We start from the raw sequence: 18,684 nt of genomic DNA on the forward strand, positions 1-18,684 counted from the left end.
GCAGTTACTAGATGACCTGCAGATTAGCCAACCGTGGGGCAGTCAATCAGTGAATCAATAAATCAGTCAGTCAGCTGTGCCTGTGTAATGGCACCACAGTGGACATTGTGAACTCTGAGGCTTGGGTGAGTGTCTCTTGTTAGAGACACTCTGTGTGTGGTGGCCCGTGTGAATGTCAGGAGAGTAAACTGTCGGTGACCCGCAGTAGAAACTCCACCTTTGACCTTTCCCATGGACTCTGCCTTATGCACGTCTTCTCTTGGCTGATTTCAGTCTGTATCTTTTCCCTGTGATAAACCATAACTGTGAGTCTAAGAGTTTTCATGAGTTCTGTGGGTTCTTCTAGCAAGCTTGAGGGTTTTGGGAACCACCCTGAGTTTGCAGTTGGTGTCGGAAGTGAAGGTGCTCGTGGGGAGAGTGCCCTCTAACTTTATAGTTGACTTAAACTCATCGCAGTGTGTGAATTTACATATGTGTGTGTGTGTTTCAAATTACATAATTGGGAATTCTATTCATGCTTCTGAAAATTATTTAATCTTTCATATGCTTGGAGGCCTTCTTTAAGGCTTCTTATTTCACGGGTAAAGTGAAAAGTGAAGTGGCTCAGTCGTGTCCGACTCTTTGCGACCCCATGGACTGTAGCCCATGAGGCTCCTCCACCCATGGGGTTTTCCAGGCAAGAATTCTGGAGGGGGTTGCCATTTCCTTCTCCAGGGGATCTTCCCAACCCAGGGATTAAACCTGGGTCTCCCACGCTGCAGGTAGACTTCTTACCATCTGTGCCACCAGAGAAGCCCCTTTACTTCATAGGTAAAGTGAGGTTAATAGCAGCACCTCCGTCACAGCAGTGGCTGTGAAAATTGCTTTGTTGCTCATCATATCGCTGGACTGTTGAGAACAACTCTGATGTAGGCAAGCATTATGATCCCCATTTATGGATGAGAAGACTGAGGCCTGAAGGACTAAGCACCTTGCAGCTTTTAAACAGTTTTTAAAAATAACTTGCAGTTAAGTTTGCACAGTGGGCTGTGTGGGTGTCATAATATTGTCAGTGACTGTCTCTGTGACCGGGAGAGTCACTCTCCTGGTGGCAAGGGGCTCTTCTTCAACCTCAGGACCTCTGCCCCCATCTCTGGAAGGCAGCCTGCATCTTCTTTGACTCCCAGCTCCTTTTTTTCCCAGTCTAGCTGCTCAAGTCCTTAGGACTCTGAAAGCAGATTCCTTTGGGCTCTTGGTAATGGAGTGTTTCAAAACTGAACCTAAGTGAAAAATAAAAGCCTTAATTAGGTTCTTTTGCAGCTTTATCTGCAAACAAATAAATGGCTGCTTCTGGAGGGTTTTCTTCATTTTTCTAGGCACGACTCATTGTCAGATACATGCATCCTCCAGGATATAGTGGAAAACTAAATGAGACTTTAATCTCTGCTGAGAGGAGTAGAAAAACCCAAGTTGAACACAGGGATGGCCACAGGGCAGCCAGTGAGTGACTCAGAATGCTTTTCTCCATGACCTGAGCGTGGACCTTGAAAGGGTGGCTGAGCTCTGAACTGCCAAAATAAGGCCGTGAATGAAACTGGCACGCACTTTCACTGTGAACTTCAGTTTGTGAGGCATCCAGAGACTCTCCCCTCTCTGTGGAGGCGGCCTTGTGAGCACGCAGGGCACCAGCACCCAGAGCCTTTGCAAAGATAGCAGGCCTTCCTCCCTCTGCCACAACTGCTGCTGACGTAAAGGTGTCTCCGCCCCCACGCCCCGCCTCGGGAACTTGGGGTCCGTTTTTCCTCTTTGGAATCACAGCTCGACCTGGGACAGACATGGTGATTGATCATCCTCCCAGGCTCCTGTTCTGAGGACCACAGGATCACTGGGATTTGGAGAATTATTCAGGAATCTTCTGCTTGGAGCAAAACAGTTAATTTGCCCATTCTTCTGGCTTCTTTGAATTGCGTACCTACTGTGTCCCACTCAAAGTACTAGGAACTGGGAGTGTTGCCTGGAATAGAACAGATGTGGGCCTCCCAGGAAGCCTGAGTACTCTTTTATCGTGACTCCGGGTGTCACAGCCAACAGTCTCGGATGGTACCCACAGCAAGGACATAGAGAAGGAAGGGATCGGTTTTTCCCATTTTCCAGGTGAGGAAACAGAGGTTGGAGAAGGTCCAGTGACAGTCACAAACCAGTGTTGAAACTGGGACTTCGAAGCCACAGTTTTTCCTTAACCTTGACCCTGAATGTCTAAACCAATAAGCTGTGCAAACTTTGGGAAAGGTACTTAATGTTTCAAAACCTCCATTTCCCTGTGATACGACAGGGTTGAGAGAAGCAGTTCTGCAGAGTTGCTGAGATGATTGAGTTAGATGCGATAGATGGGTGCTAATAGAAAGATATATATCTGTAGAAAGAGAGGAAACATAATAATATGCTTATGGCCCTTGATATACTGCTGAGAACATAAGAATAACCACCTTTATAATAATAACACTAGCTAATAGTTATCAAATGCTTCCTAAGTTCCAGTCAAATTTTAGTATTTTCTCTCATTTTACAGTTGAGAAAAACTAAGTGTAAGAAAGTGAGGTAACTTGCCTAAAGTGACATGGTTTATAAGGTGATGAAGCAAATATTTAAGATTTACAATACATACAGATATATTATATATATCTCCTTTGCCTCTTATTTCTCCAGTGGAAAGAAAAGGCAATTATTTTGGAACCATCAGAGGAAAGGCTACAACTTTTCTGCAAATAGTTTATAATATACATCCATTTTCCAATGCTGTGTGTAGGCTCCTGAAGGAAGACCAAGGCCTGTTTTCCTATCTGTTCAGTAAGGATTGCTATAATTCTCTCAAGGTGGTTTTAAATATTAAGTGAAAATGCCTTGTACCAGATGTCTTGTCCAAAACACAAATTGCTTGTCTTCATATGCCAAACTCCCGGGACCACGACATTTTGTGTTCTATAAATGGGTAACAGTGACATTTGACACAGAGAGAAATCATTCTTCTGAGTCTGCAGTCCGAAAGATGGAATCTTACTGGGGTAAAAGGACACCCAGCTGACCACCCTGGGAGAGTTCAAGGAACCATTGAAATTAAATTATTTCACCCTGGGCTATTGATGACCCACTGTTCCAAAGGAAGATCTAACTTTTAACTTAATTTTAAAAAGACTTGTTCAGAAACTGTTTTCTCTTTCTAATTTTGCTTTTAACAACCTCTCTCTTATCTTAAGGGCTTCCCTGAAAGGTCAGTTGGTAAGGAATCCACCTGCAATGCAGGAGACCCTGGTTCGATTCCTGGGTCGGGAAGATCTGCTGGAGAAGGGATAGGCTACCCACTCCAGTATACTTGGGCTTTCTTTGTGACTCAGCTGGTAAAGAATCCACCTGCATTGTGGGACACCTGGGTTCAATCCCTGGGTTTAGCAGGTCCCCTGGAGAAGAGAAAAGCTACCCAGTCCAGTATTCTGGCCTGGAGAATTCCATGGACTATATAGTCTGCAGGGTGGCAAAGAGTTGGACACAACTGAGTGACTTTCACTTTTCACTCTTGTCTTAAAATAATGGTGTCACTTGGTGTCAGTATATTGAGGTACAAAGGGGGAAAAATAGAAAATTAAAATTTCTTCTCAGGAAACAAACAAAATAGAAATGCTCTCTACTACTCCATCCATTTTCAGATGTGAAAGAAACATAGGGAATAATTTCTTCCTATAGATTTTTTATAGAAGTATTCTTTTTTATTATGGTAAAACATGCATAACAAAATTACCATTTTAGCCATATAACCCAGTGACATTAAGTACATTCACAATATTGTACAACTATCGTAACTATCCATTTCCAGAACTTTTCATCATCCCAAAGACAATCTGTGTAACCATTCCACACTAACTCCCCATTCACTCTCCCCTCAGCCCCTGTTAACCTCTATTCTACTTTCTGTCTCTATGAATCTGACTGTTTGGGGTACCTCATATAAGTGGAATTGCATAATACTTGTCTTTTTGTGTCTGGCTTATGTAATATTTTCAAGTTTTGTCCATGTTGTTGTATGTTAGAGCTGAGTTTCGTGTCCCTCCTCCCTCCATCTGTGAAAATTTATATGTTGAAGTCCTGACAGTCAGTGCCTGAGAATGTAACCGTATTTGTGGAGTGGGTTTTTACGGAGGTAATTCAGCTGAAATCGGGCCATGTGGATGGGACCTGATCCAGTGTTACCAGTGTCCCTAACAGGAAAAGGAAATTTGGACACAGATTTATACAGAGGGAAGACCATGTGAAGATACAAGGAGAAGACCATCTAAAAGCCAAGGAGATCCTTTCCTCGCAGCTCTCAGGAAGTATCAGCTCTACTGACACGTTGGTCTTGGGCTTCTAGCCTCCAGAACTGAAGAAAATAAATTCTTGTTGTTTAAGTCACCCAGTCTGTGGTACTTTGTTATGACATCTCTAGCAAACGGCATGTACCAGAAATTCCTTCCTTTTTATGGCTGAAAATTACCCCATTGTATCTAGACCACATTTTGTTTATTCGTTCATCTGTTGATGGACACTGGGTTATTTCCATCTATTGGCTGTTGTGAATAACGTCACTTTCAACATTGGTATACGAGTGTCTCCTTGAGTCTCAGCTTTTGATTCTCTTGGGTATATGCCCAGGAGAATTGCTAGATTGTATGATAGTTCTATGCTTAACTTTTTGAGGAACTGCCAAACTTTTCAGCAGTGGCTGTGCCGTTTTACATTCCTACCAGCAAAGCACAAGGGTTCCAATTTCTCCACATCCTTGCCAACAGTTGTTATTTTATTTTATTTTTTATATGTTTCTTTTTAACTTTTTTGTTCTATCAGAGGTGTTAAGATCAATAAGGAGTTGCACTTATGGGATGGTAGACTAGGCTCTTAACCAGCTGATCCTCCTTCAGAGAATAACTATAAGCTCTGAATAAGATGGAAAATCAGGACCTGAAGACTCTGTAAAGTGCACAGAGTAAGTAGATTTTGGAGAGGGTCAAAGCTTGAAGGAAGTGACCCAGCATTGAGTAGTTTGCAGCGTTTATGGCTTTAGCTTGAAGGTAGGGTGCAGTCATGGTGCAATAAACTGTACCTAAAACTCCAATAGAAATCCTGCCATATCTTTAGCTGGGGGATCAGAGCTTGGTTCTGGGGGCTACTGAAAAGTGACAATGAAGTCCTGGGCAGGAGAGAGAGCTGGAGGGGGAACCCCTACATTCTCCATTTTCTCCCCATGTCTCTGACTGAACAGTGAAAATGCATGTTCAGGGTAGATGTATGTGGCTTCCGGTTAAGGCTAATCAAAGTCAATTGTGTTTTTATGTATTGGCAGTAAACAATTAGAAAATGAAATTTTTAGAAATTATATTAGCACTAACAATTTAGGAATAAATTTCATTAAAATAGCCAAGACTTTTTACAATGGAAGTCATCTGCAACAAGAGAAAGAAAGAAGACCTAAATAGAGTGGTATACCATAATCATGGTTTGAGATACTCATTTTTGTTGAGATGACAGTTTTTCCCAAAGTGATCAACATAGTCCCAATCAAAATCGCAGCAGGCACTTTTGTAGGAATTGATGAACTGATTCTAAAGTTTTTGTGAAAATGAGAATGATCTAGAATCCACCAAAACAATTTTGGAAAAGAACAAAGGTGGGAAACTTAGCTCTTTATGGTCTCAAGACTTACTATAAAATTAGAACAATCAAAAAATAAAAAAAATAAAATAAAATTAGAACAATCAAGACAGTGTCGTGTTCGTGAAAGGTAGACATATAGACCCTGTCCCACTGGACAGAAGAGAGTCCAAAATAGACACATGTATGATAACTGATTTTCAACAAGGATGCCCAAGCATTTGGACCAGGAAAAAATGGTCTTTGCATTCTATTGGCCAAAGTAGGTCCCAACGATAGTCCAGATTCAAGGAATAGGGAAATAGACTTTGTTTCTTGGTTGGAGGGTAGCCAAGTTGCCTTGCTAGGAATATGGAGACAGGGATACAGGAAGGACGGAAATCCTTCATAATGAAGGATGGTTGAAGATCCGTCTTTAAGATTCATTGGTACCAACTCTATTCATGGGAGTTCCAGTTCAAAGGCCACCTCCTCTGAGAAGCCTTCCTAGATTGTTCTACCTCTAGGTGACCCACAGGTATTGCTTATCACACTGCCCTGTTCAGCTCTTTCATATCTCCACAGTCTCATTCATCTGTTTCTTTGTTCATTGTCTGTCTGCCTGGTTAGGATAGGATTATAGTTTAAGATGGCTCTGAAGAAAATAGAAAGAAATGAGGTCAGAAAAGTACCCAGAGGCTGGGCCATAGAGGCTTGGAATGTCCCAGTAAGGAGTGTAGTCACGAAGTTGTAGAGAAACAAAGAATCAGGAAGTTAGAGCAAGGGCATGACATGCTAACCCTGATATCTTCTAAAAGATTCTTGTGCCAAGGGCAGTGGGGTAAAATTCTTTTCTGGGAGGTGTCTGAAGGGAGAACTAGAGAGGGTGGAAACAGGAGCCTTTGAGGGTGTGACAGTCTGAGTGAATGTGAACAAAGGGTCCGTGGAGTTGGAGAGGTGGGTCTCTGAACTCTGATAACCGCGGCCCTTTTTTTTTTTTTCCAGCAGAATATGGACATTTAGATGTTCTCTGTGGAATCTCACAATTTTTCATCATTGGCAACTAATAAAAATGCTTAAACTCTTGCTGGTGTGGAGGGGGTGCTATGGCCTGAGTCCCACTGGACAGCTCTCTGCCAAGCATAATATAGTCCTGATTTCAAAGGCGTAATTGTAGCTTAATTTGAATGCCTGGAACCCAGGTTATTGCGCCAAATGACTTGTGTGTGCAGCCCAAGGAGGGTGGGCAAGAGCCAGAGTGGGCTGTGGGCCCCACGGTGGGAGGAGGCCCAGCTCTCCATCCTGACTGGAGGAAGCCTGGATTCTAACACACGATGAGTGGTCAAAGTACAGTCCCGCCACTTCTTCACTTCAGTCTCTTCCTTCCAACATAGAAACAGTAATCTGTCCTTCTCAGAGCTGGTTGGCAGAGAAAAGAAGGGCAGGTAATTACATCTGTGGTGATGACCGTCTGCCACATGCAGCTGTCTGTTCTCTGCCTAAATGAATACATTTAACACTCACAGAGATTCTCTGAGGGCATTATTATGTACTACATTTTATGTGGGTAAACTGAGGTGCAGAGAAGTAACTTGTCCAAGTCTGCACAGCTGGGATGTAGCAGAACAGGGTTTCCCCAGGCTTCGGTGCATGCACCCACTGTGCTATCCTCTGAGATGTGGACGATCCTGACAGTTCATAGGCCCTCAGCCAAGTTATTCATTTATTCAGTTGATGTTTATTATGCTCCTGCTGTGTGCTGGGCAGTGTGCTAGGCTCTGGAGGTAGAGCAGTGGGGTGGGTAGGCGGGACTCCTGCCCCCATGTGATCTTTGTGTGGGAAGATTGGGAAGACCCCTGAAGGAGGGCATGGCAACTCACTCCAGTATTCTTGCCTGGAGAATCCCATGGACAGAGGAGTCTGGTGGGCTACAGTCCACGGTGTGGCAAAGAGTCAGACACCACTGAGCGACTGACACTTTCACTTTCACCTGTGAGATCAGCCCATGTGGTTCAGGGGGCGACTAAGCACAGGCTGTGTTTGCGGATAGGAGACTGTATTCAAATGTAGGTCTTATTACTATTTATGTGTCATGAGGCCAACAGATCAGGAGAGGACAGCCCTTGAAAAGAGAGTCTGTTGCTCATTCCCAAGAGGAGGGACTCATAATGCCATGGGGGGCCATGCAGGGAAACACCAGGGTCCTCAGGAGGCAGGAAGAGAGAGGAGGAAGAGTGGGCAGGGGCCTTTATTGTGGTTTTCACAGGAAGGCATGGGAGAGGCAAGGTGAATAAGCTGAGCTGTCTAGGGCTGGGTAGTTTGGAGAATTTTATGTGAGCTCTGGACTTACAGGAGAGTCCCTTCTTGTCCAGTATGCAGCCTGGGGTTGACTTAGGGCAGGGGAGTAGTGTCTCAAATTGCAGGATTCTGATCAAAGGCGATGGATGTGGAGCAGGATCAGATTGGTTTCCATATCAAAGGACTGTTGTTTAAGATCTCTAAGGAGTGACCAGCCCTGGGAGAGACAGTCAAGAATATAGGAAGTAAGAAAATGCAGAAAATATAAAGACACCTTCTCTGCATGAAACAGGCATGGTTCTGCTCTGGAGAAGCTTTCAGGCCAGGATGGGAGCACAAAACAGTAGCAAACTCAAATATAGGCTGTTCATTCCTCTGTCAAACAGTTATTCATTCATTCAGCCAGATTTATTGAGTGCCTACTATGTGCTGGACATTGTTGACAGTCTGAGGGATCAAGCATGAACAAGGCCCCTGTTTCATGAAGCTTACATTCTGGTGGAAAAATAAGAAGAAACAAAATAAACATGATCCACCCCTATATGTTGTACACAAGAAAATAGATTTTTAAGTCATATAAGAATATATGTGTCTTGGTCTCTGCTCCTGCTTCCTGACACAAAATTCCTAACACCCTGGGAATTTCCTAGGTGAGAGGAGATAGATCTTTGGTTCTAATGAGGCCTCCCTGGTTGGGCTCCTGAATGGGGCCGGTCACCAGAAAGACCAAATCCTGACCAAATTAGTAGCTTGGGGCTTTCAGCTCCCTCCCCCAATCTAGAAAGAAGGGAGAGGGGCTGGAAATTGAGTTAATAAGGGATGGGGTCCAAGTGATGAAGCCTCCATAAAAATCCGTAAATCATGGGGTTTGGACAGCTTGCAGAGTGGTAAACACATCCATGTGTCGGGCGGGGTGGGAGTGACGTTCTCCAACTCTGTACTTGGGACCCTTCCAGACCTCGCCCTGGGTCCCTGACTATTCATCCGTATACTTTATTGTGTCCTGTAGTAAACCTGTAAGCATTACTGAGTTCTCTGAGCTGCTCTAGCCAATTATCAAACCCATGGAGGCGGTCGTGAGAACCCTGATTTATGTCTGATTGGTCAGAAGTACAGGTGACAAGTGGGGACACGTGATTGGTGCCTGGAGTGGGTGCAGTGTTGTGGGGCTGAGCCTTTATCCTGTGGGGTCAGTGTCAGAACTGAATGGTTGGACACTCACCTGGTGTCAGAGAATGGGTGAGTCTGGGAAAGACCCCTGCCTCTGGTCACAGAAGTGCGCTATGAATAGTGACCATACTGGGTTGGGCAGAGAAGGGTCTTCCCTTAGTCAGTGTAGAGAAGTTCTTGTGTCACAGGCAGGGATGTGACATGGAGTGACTGGGGATGGGCCTTATGGATCAGATGGTTGGGGCCGCGTCTCTGTAGAGCTGGCATCCGAGTCGATGCTGGATGGCAACGTGGAGCCGGTGTGTGATGACCTGGGGAAGAGGCAGCATCCCTGTACCCAGTAAGTGCAAAGGTCCTGGGGCTGTTATAGCTCAGCACCGTGCAGAGGCCTGTGTGGCTGGAACCTAATGAGTGAAGGTGGGGGTGATGGAGGGTGAGATTTGGGAGGTTCACAGGCACTGAATTATCCCAACCACAGAAAAGAGACTGGACTGGATGCTATGGGAGACCCCACCAGGCTGTGAGCAGGGTGGGACTTGGGCATGTCAGTACCAGCTGTGAAGCATGGGTCATGTGGGGACAGGGGTGCAAACCAGTTGGGAGGCAAGTGCTGGGTGCTAACCTGGACAGTAAGGGCGCCCTGGGATGGGTCCTCAGGGATTCCCTGTGTAGCGAGCAGAGAGCACTAGAGACCAGACCTCACAAACCTGGGACAGAGACCCCCACCCCCAACACGCCGGCCTCTTCGTGGGGTTTCGGACCTGCTCTACTTTCCCTTCAACATTTCTGCTGTGAAACCAGCAAAGCTTCTTGTAAAGTGGCCCCTTGTGGAGCCTTGTTGAGGCGTGGCAGAGTCAGGCTTCACCCTGAGTGCCAGGGAAGAGCCCATGATGGATTGTTTTGGAGCCTGAGTTTCCCTGTCTGTGAATGGAGCGCTGGGACCCTGGCCCCTGCCTTGAGCCAGGGAGCATTTCTAGGGCCGTGAGCTGTCTGTCCGACCTTATTATACTTCTCGAGTGTTTCCCAGGACAGCCAATATTTTACCGTGGATTCTGTGAGAATGGAGGTCATATTTGCCTTTCACTTCATTGAATTGCAGTTAAACCCTGGTTCACACTGGGTTTCTCTGAGCCGGCAGGATCCAGGCCATTGTGGATGAAGCTAACCGGGGTGGCGGGATTCTGTTTGCCTTTAAACTGCCTGCCCTGCAGGCAAAATATATGGGCAGAGTTATAATAAAACAAAAATACGAGTGTTTGTTCAAGATCAATTCCTCCTTTGCTGGCCAACCTCAATTAACTTCTCTGACCTTAGGCAAAAAATGACAAGGAAAACAACAAAAATTGTGGCAAAAACAGCCTTAGTAAACTGCCGCTTGCTTCACCGGTTACTAGCACTGCTTTTACAGAGGAGGTGAAAGGCCTCAGGACAAGGAACCAGGAGAACAGGTGTCCAGTCCCAGTCCTGTTACTTCCCGGCTATGTGGTCCCGAGGCCTCAGTTTCCACCCAGGTTATCATCAGCCCTGGTTTGCCGGCTGTCTGCCAAGTGGCCTGAGGCTTGTTCCATAACCTTCCTGAGCCAGTTTCATCCTGTGCAAAAAGGAGACGAGTAACCTGCAGTGCAGGCAGGACTCGGGCTGTGTGAGGGTCCCCAGAAATGCTGTTTCTCAGCTGTGTTATTGATACAGTATAGTAATGTCTGCTTACTTGAACAGTCTTGACATTTCGCCCGGAATAATCTTCCTCGGCTCCACACTGGATATCTGGCGATCTTCAATGACAGTCAAGGAAATAAACACAGTGGTTTTGAGCTTGCTTTCCTAAGAGCCACAGAGTCAGTCGGTTTAGGGGAAAAGCAGGACAGAGCTAGTCCTTGTAGTGATGTACGACCGAGAGCCACAACCGTGTTTTGCGTTTAGGATCTGTTGTCTCCTGACAGAAGCTGAGGTAGGTCAGACAGAAGGGGGCACCCCCAGAGCAGCTCCAGGTCCTCCTCAAGGCTGGGTGCCTTCCTGACGTCAGCATCTTGGGTGGGCTGGGCCCTCAACCTTTACCTGCAGGACCCTGAAGCTGGCCTGGAAACCAGCTGCTCTGGGGCCATGATGCAGCTCCAACTGCTTGGCCAGTTAAGCAAATCGAACGTGTGGAAACTTCCCTCAGTCCGCCTCCCATCCATCACCATGTGGGTTGTTTGGACAAGAGTTGGGGTGGTGGTTTCCACTTGCAGCATGTAGTGAGGCTAAGCTTGACAGAAACTGAAGGAGAGTCATGAACGTGACCTTTCCAAACTGGGCCCAGATTGCCAGCCTTGTCTCAGACCATTGGCCTTGTCAGAGTCCCCTGCCCCAGTGAACCCCCGTTTCCTGTCCTCAGACCTGAACTGTGTAGTCAGATAAATGGTCTGTTTTGCTTTCTCTTCCCTCCTAATGCCCTTCTTTAAGGAACTTCCAGAATGAGGGGTGTCTGGCTTCTGCTCCTGCCTCAAGGATGAGCCTTAATGTCGAGAGCCCCTCCCTGCCCCGCCCCCATGGTTCCTGGGAGCCCTGGGGTCTGTGAGGAGGCCTCGTCAGTTGCTGTCAGTTGAGTGGATACGTGGGTTGGGGGGGTCTCTGGCTGCCTTCCCCCTGCTCGTGCTTACAGCCCTGCTTTCCTTTATTTCATGTTTGAGGAAGCTGTATAAATTTTATTGACATAGAGCGTTTGGACAGTGTTTGCACATGCCTGAGTTAGGCCATCAGGGGCTGCCGAGAGAACGTTCTTCTCAAACCAGATTAGCAGAAAGCCGATGTTTTCTTCTGAGAATGTCAGAGAAGCAGGCAGTGCATGACTAGTACTCTTTACAATATACACAGACCATTCCCATCCCACCTCTCATCCGGTCCGCAGCAGTGCTGAGGGGTGGGTGGGAGGGATGCTCTCGGCCATCACTCGCCAGTTTTGCAGGTGATACTGAGGTGAGGAAAGCTCTCAGGGAGCAGGAGAGCCCAGGACTGAGCTCCAGCTTTCTGCCTTCTGGGCCAGTTTCCTGTCATCCCCTATCTAGAACCAGCCTCTCAAGAAAGAAGGCCCTGACTAGAAAAAGTCTAGGTTAATGACATTTGTGGGAATACACCACCACCAAATGAATGAAGTTCATGGAGAAGCAGCAAATGTAGGCAAACCTGTAAAAACAGGGCATAGGAGGAAATTTAGATTCACAAGAAATTTCTATTTGTAAAGATGATTCCCTGTCTCTATATTATCAGTGGGGGACTCTTTATCACTCTTATTCACAGAGAAAGCTTAGACTTGAACCTGCCTAACAAACCTTCCTAAACAACCCTAGTTTACTGTACTTTTGCTGGTTACCTTCCTGTAACTTGACCAGCTCCTGCATCTCGAAGCCCAAACCCCTTTTCCTTTGTTGAGCCTGAAATGTGCGCTAGAAATCTCATTCATCTAGCTGTCTCTTTGAGCTGTCTCTTTGTCAACTCCTGGGCACAGGTATGCAATTAAAAGCTTTTTTCCTTTTGTTAATCTTTCTTTCAGTAGTTTGATTGGTGGGCCCCAGCCAATGAAAAAGAATTTTTTCCTCCCTGCACTAGCCTGCCAGCAGGGCCCAGATCCCAGGTCGCAGAGAGATGGGTGCAGAGTGGTGTCCTCGTCATCAGGAACCTCGGAAAGTTCCTCTTTCTATGTAACAACGGGGACTGACTCCTCTGATGGGTCTTTTGGTGCTGGAGTGTCATGTGTTTCCTCTTCCTAAGCTTTTTCTTACAGCACTGCAGTGTCTGGCCTCAGGTTATTATTGAATGCAAGTCCATGTGCCTGACGCACAGTGAGGCCATATAAACCGAAACATCAGAGTTTGAGGTAGAGAAAGGTTTTTTGCAGGCCCATGCAAGGAGATGGAGTGGCTTGTGCCCTCCAAGCCTCAAAATCTTTGCAGGGTTTCAGCAAAGCTCTTTTTATCTCTCTAGCTATCTATTTTTGGTTTTACTGGATCTTCGTTGGTGCATGTGGGCTTTCTCTATAATTGTGACAAGGGGTGACTACTCTCGAGTTGCAGTGCACGGGCTTCTCATTGTCGTGGCTTCTCTGTTGCACAGCACAGGCTGCACGCACGTGAGCTTCTGTAGTTGCAGCACTCAGGCTCAGCAGTTGTGGCTCCTAGGCTTAGTTGCTCTGAGGCCTGTGGAATCTTCCTGGACCAGGGATTCAACCTGTGTCCCCTGCAGTGACAGATGGATTCTTATCCACTGTACCACCAGGGAAGTCCAGCAAAGTTCTTTTTAAGGGAGAACGAGGGAGGGCTATGGTCAGTTGTTGGAAGTTTCTTGATGTTGGAATCCTTTGTTCTTGCAGCTGTTTACCTGGGTCATGTCATGATGTTCCTGTAAATCTCCAACAAGACAAATGTTTTTCTCTGTTCTGCAGCTTTTTACCTCTATATGAATGAAAAAGTGTTATACCCTTGAGAATGGGTTATCCTGTATATTTCAGGCTATAGGCAGCATTCTTAACTGAGGCAAAAGTATTAGAATACAAACTTTAAAGTAAAAGAAACAGATTCAACATGGAGTCAGATTTGTTCTTCCCTATTACAACGTTGCTTCCCGGGTAGCACAGTCATAAAGAATATGTCTGCCAGTGCAGGAGGTGGAGGACACGTGGGCTTGATCCCTGGGTTGCAAAGAGCCCCTAGAGTAGGAAGTGGCAAACTACTCCAGTATTCTTGCCTAGAGAATCCCATGGACAGAGGAGCTACAGCCCATGGGGTTGCAAAGAGTCGGACATGACCAAGCAGCTGAGCACGCACTCGTACATTGCACGGTTACCTGGGGTGAGTGGGGACAGGATGACGAACCGTCTTCCTCTTCCCCTGTGACAGGAAGACCAGTGGGGCCTGCATCTCTAATGTAGTCATTCAGACTGCTGCCCAGGGGCCTGCAGATGACTTAGCCTTTTAAATAAGAGTCATCTAATTTTAAAGAATGATGGAAAATTTCTCTGGTTCTCCATTATAAATGGAACAGACAAGATCCACCGACTCTAAATACTATTCCTTTTCTCTTGGCAAGTTTCCTGGCATGGAGGATACCACATGGTGTCCTAATGGTTGGAACTGGGTTTGCCTTCGGAACAGAAGGAAGTTTCTTAGCATGAACAGCGCCACAGCCCCAGTGTGAGATGGATCCCCACGTCGCTCTCTGTCTGAAGCCGATGGCTGGATTTCAGGGCCATGTGTGCATTCTCCTGTGGGATTCCCTCGCCAGGCAACAGAAGGCAGTCTCGATTTGGGCAGAATCTGGAAGATCTCACTCTGACTGACAGATGGACAGCCTGACAACAACCAAACGGAAATAGATGCGTGTACCCATCAGAAGGCACTTCAAACTCTGAATATGGAAGAAGAAATAAGAGTTAGAAGAAAAGCCGGCCTCTGAGGCCATGGCAGGCTGCCAGCTATTTTCTGACTTCACAGCAGTTCAGAGGACGTGTCTCTGGAGCCATGTAAACTGTTGTTCGTCCTTCCAGCATGAGGTGTTTTCATTTCAGGCTGTGGGTGTTTCATCTAGAATGCTTGGTATTTTCTTCCAGGCCTCTATTTTAATAATCTTTTGATTTTTAAATAATGTTTTCTTTAAAAAATGATGAGTACATAGGTATAATCACGCCTCATTCCTTCAGATCCACATGCTCATTTGGAATTTGTGATAATTCAGCTCCTACAGAATTGATTCCCTTTAGGGAAGTTGCATGCTTGCTCAGTCATGTCCAACTCTTTGTGACCCCATGGGCTATAGCCTGTCAGGCTCCTCTGTCCATGGGATTCTCCAGGCAAGAATACTGGGGTGGGTTGCCATTTCCTCCTCCAGTTAGGAAAGTTACACCAGTCATATATGGTAGGGAAACCACTTTGGGGATAGTAGGGGGGTTTCGGGTAGTTGGTGGCAGGAAGACATGTAACTTTTGAAAGTAAATTACAATTTTCTTTTTTTAATTGGAGTGTAGTTGACTTACAGTGTTGTGTCAATCTCTGCTGTACAGCAAAGTGACTTAGTTATACACATAAAGATATTATGGCTTATCATAGAATATGGAGTGTGGGTCCCTGTGGCGTACAGCAGGACCGTGTTGTTTATCCGTCCTATATATGATACTTTATATCTGCCCATCCCAAACCCCAGCCCTCCCCTCCTCAACCATCCTCGCCCTGGGCAGCCGCAAGTCTGTTCCCTGTGTCTGTGAGTCTGTTTCTATTTTGTGGACACGTTCATTTGTGCCATGTTTTAGATTCCACGTGAGTGACGTCATATGGTGTTTGTCTTTCTGTGACTTCCTTCACTTAGTGTGGCCATCTCTCATTGCATCCATGTCGCTACAATTGGTATCATTTCATTCTTTCTCATGGCTGAGTTGTATTCCATCGCATATACCTGTGGCAGATCCATTTCGATATTTGGCAAAACTAATACAATATTGTAAAGTTTAAAAATAAAATAAAAAAAATAAAAATTTTCAGTCTCTGGTTCCACATGAATCCCATCCGTTTACCATGGTTTGGCCATACGACTTCTCCTAGATGGAAAAGCGCTGGTTGCCATGACCTAGAACTTGGGCTCGTCACACCCTGCTGTGCTGTGATGGGAGCCTGAGAATACCGTGAGAGTAGACCCTCAGAGGAGGGTGTCTTCCACGAGTTGATCTGTCGTGTCCTCCATGGGTTTTTGTTCACCACTCGTACCGTTCACTCAACTGACAACTTTGTATGGGGCTGCAGGGCGGAGCCAAGTCCCCATCCTAGGAATGTGATCTTTTCATTTCATGTGTACTTTAGAACCAAGAAAGCAAGATAGTTAACCTCCTCTCTCTGTCCCTGCACACGCACAGAGGACAGCACTTTACCAGCTAGAAAGATGCATGCTGCATTTTAAAAAATCCTCTTTTAGAAGGGATAGTTGGTAAAGATAGAGAGCACTCCCCCCGCCCCCTGACCCTGTTTGTGTAATTAGCTGAGTGAACGCTGGTTCCCTGGCCAAATCCAGCCTACCTCCAGTCAAGTTTTATTGGCACCCGGGGTGCTTGTTTGTTTCTGTTTGTCTGTGGCTACTCACCCGGCACTAGGGCAGAGTTGAGCAGTTGCAACAGAGGCCATGTGGCCCGCAAAGCCTAGAATATTTACTATCTGGCCCTTTGCAGAAACATGTTGCTGAATCCTGGCCTTAGGTTGGGGCGATGCAAACTGGCTGCCTTCAGAGCAGTTGTAGCAACAGGTATGTTTCTTGGTGTGTTAGAAAGCGAAGTGACAGGCAGCCACACAAGCAGCTTGGCCCCTGCTGTTGGCATATGGCCTGCTTCATGGATGTACCTCATCCCCTGGTCCCTGCAGGCACTGGAATCCCATCCCTGGCTAGCGGGTTCAGGAAGGCTGTGGGCTTTGAAGCCAGGAGACCTGGGTGGTGGTCTTGGCCCTACTTTGAGCTTGCAGTGTGACCCTGATAAAGCTCTTCTACTCTATGGTCTCAGTTTCCTCACTTCTCAGGCAAGGGGTCAGGTTGCCTTGCCTCAGATCAGCCTTTGCAAGTCTAACATGCTCCAGCCTGGCTACACCAAGGGTGGTCCTTAGACCAATGGCATCACCACCTGGAGCTTGTTACAGAGGCAGCATCTCAGGCCCCACCCCAGACCTACTGAATCGGCTGTTCAGTCGCTAAGTCGTGTCTGATTCTTTACGACCCCATGGACTGCAGCACGCCAGACTTCCCTGTCCTTCACTGTCTCTGAAACTTTGCTGAAACTCATGTCCATTGAGTCAGTGATGCCATCCGATCAGAACTGAATCAGAACCCACATTTAACAATCTCATTTCGATATATGGCAAAACCAATACAATATTGTAAAGTTAAAAAATAAAATAAAATTAAAACAAAAAAAACAAAAAAAACAATCTCCTCAGGCGATTCTTCCAAACACTACGTCCAAGAGGCCTTCCTCAAGAATGTCACCTTCCTGGTGTTAGCAGTAAACGCATGCTTAGTTGCTTTAGTCGTGTCCAACTCTCTGCAACCCCGTGGACCATAGTCCGCCAGGGTCCTCTGTCCATGGGATTCTCCAGGCAAGAATACTGGAGTGGGTTGCCATTTCCTTGTCCAAGCAGTGAATACTGGGCTCCATGTTTTAAGTCAGAGGGCTTTGGGGATTTCACTTCCTGAGCTGTTTTCACTCCTCGACTGAGTTAGGTGAGACATAAAATGTATGGCATTTTCAAAGGAATGTTTCCCCTACCTTTTCCCAGGTATTCCCTTAAGACTTCGTGGAACTCATTGTCATGAGTCTGGGGGTCAGCAGAGCCACTCACTATTCTTGTTTTTGTTTTAAATGTTTAACTGAATTTTAATGTTTAAATGTGTTTGTTTTTAATGTTTAAATAGTTGATTTACAAAGTTGTGTTAATTTCTGCTGTACAGTGAAATGACTAGTTATACCCATATTTGCATTTTTTAAAATATTCTATTCCATTATGGCTTATCCTAGGATATTGAATGTAGTTCACTATGCCCTACAGTAGGGCCTTGTTTAACTATTCTGTATGTAATAGTTTGCATCTTCTAATCTCGAACTCACAACCCATCGCTCTCCCCTGCCTCTGCCCCTTGGCACCTACAAGTCTGTTCTCCGTGTCTGTGAGTCTGTTTCTGTTCACAGATGAGTTCCTTTGTGTCTTATTTTAGATCCCACATGTGAGTGACATCGTGTGATACTTGTCTTTCTCCTTCTGACTGACTTCACTCAGTATGATCATCTCTAGGTCCATCCGTGTTGGTGCAGATGGCGTTATTTCATTCATTTCTTATGGTTGCCACTCACCATTCTTAAAATGCGCATGACGCAAGCACAGGGCAGGCATCACCTGGCTTTGAAAAGGTCGACAGACTTCACTAGCAAAGAGGGGGTGTCTGCATTCACCACTCTGTGTGTGTAGGTGTAGCAGGATGCCGAAATAGCTCTCTCAGTGGGGATGTGGGTCATATTTAGGCATTTACCAGGTGGTCTCAGAGATTAGAAATAATAAAAGGAAGTTTGCTGATGAACTTTAAAAAAAAAAAAATTGGGGAAAAAACACTCTTTCTAACAGTAGAGGAGATTTCAGTTAAGCCATCTTCTTCCAGGGTCCACTGTTGGGTAATACAACCAACACTTACTTGGTTTGGTAATTACTGAGCACTTACTGTGGACCAGGAGCTGTTCTACATCTTTTTTTTTTTTTTTTAAACTTTACAATATTGTATTGGTTTTGCCGTATATCGAAATGAATCCGCCACAGGTTTACATCTTTTAATGTGCACACTCCCATTAAATTTTCAGAACAGCCCTATAAAGGAAATGCTATTACTACCCCCATTTTATAAAGGAGAAACTTGGGAACAAAGTGAAGTGACTTATCTAAGCGCCACAGTGGAGGTGGCTTTAACATTGAGGCATCCAGCTGCGGTGCCCGTGCTGTCAGTAGCCAGGCTGAGCTGCGGAACATGTGGGATCTATTTGGTGACGGAGTGAGGAGGGTCAGGCCTACTACTGGCCTGTTTTCTAGGAGG

The 18,684-nt window shown here is 45.9% G+C and overlaps 1 protein-coding gene across 2 annotated transcripts in view; it reads left to right on the forward strand.

Annotated features, from left to right (window-relative positions):
• SSUH2 (ssu-2 homolog) overlaps positions 1 to 18,684 on the forward strand; it is a 114,569-nt gene that overhangs the window by 41,097 nt on the left and 54,788 nt on the right. Inside the window, exon 13 of one of the 2 annotated variants that reach the window (XR_015151100.1) lies at positions 1,356 to 4,422. The exons of the other annotated variant lie outside the window; for it this stretch is intronic. The gene's annotated coding sequence lies outside the window, so the exon portion shown is untranslated. Of the gene's footprint in view, positions 1 to 1,355; positions 4,423 to 18,684 lie in introns of those variants that run through there. 2 annotated transcript variants of the gene reach the window in all.

The sequence above is a fragment of the Bos grunniens genome, chromosome 22 (genome assembly GCF_055505025.1).
Source record: "Bos grunniens cultivar Pamir isolate PY7600 chromosome 22, Bosgru_T2T1.0, whole genome shotgun sequence".
Taxonomy (NCBI): Eukaryota; Metazoa; Chordata; class Mammalia; order Artiodactyla; family Bovidae; genus Bos; species Bos grunniens.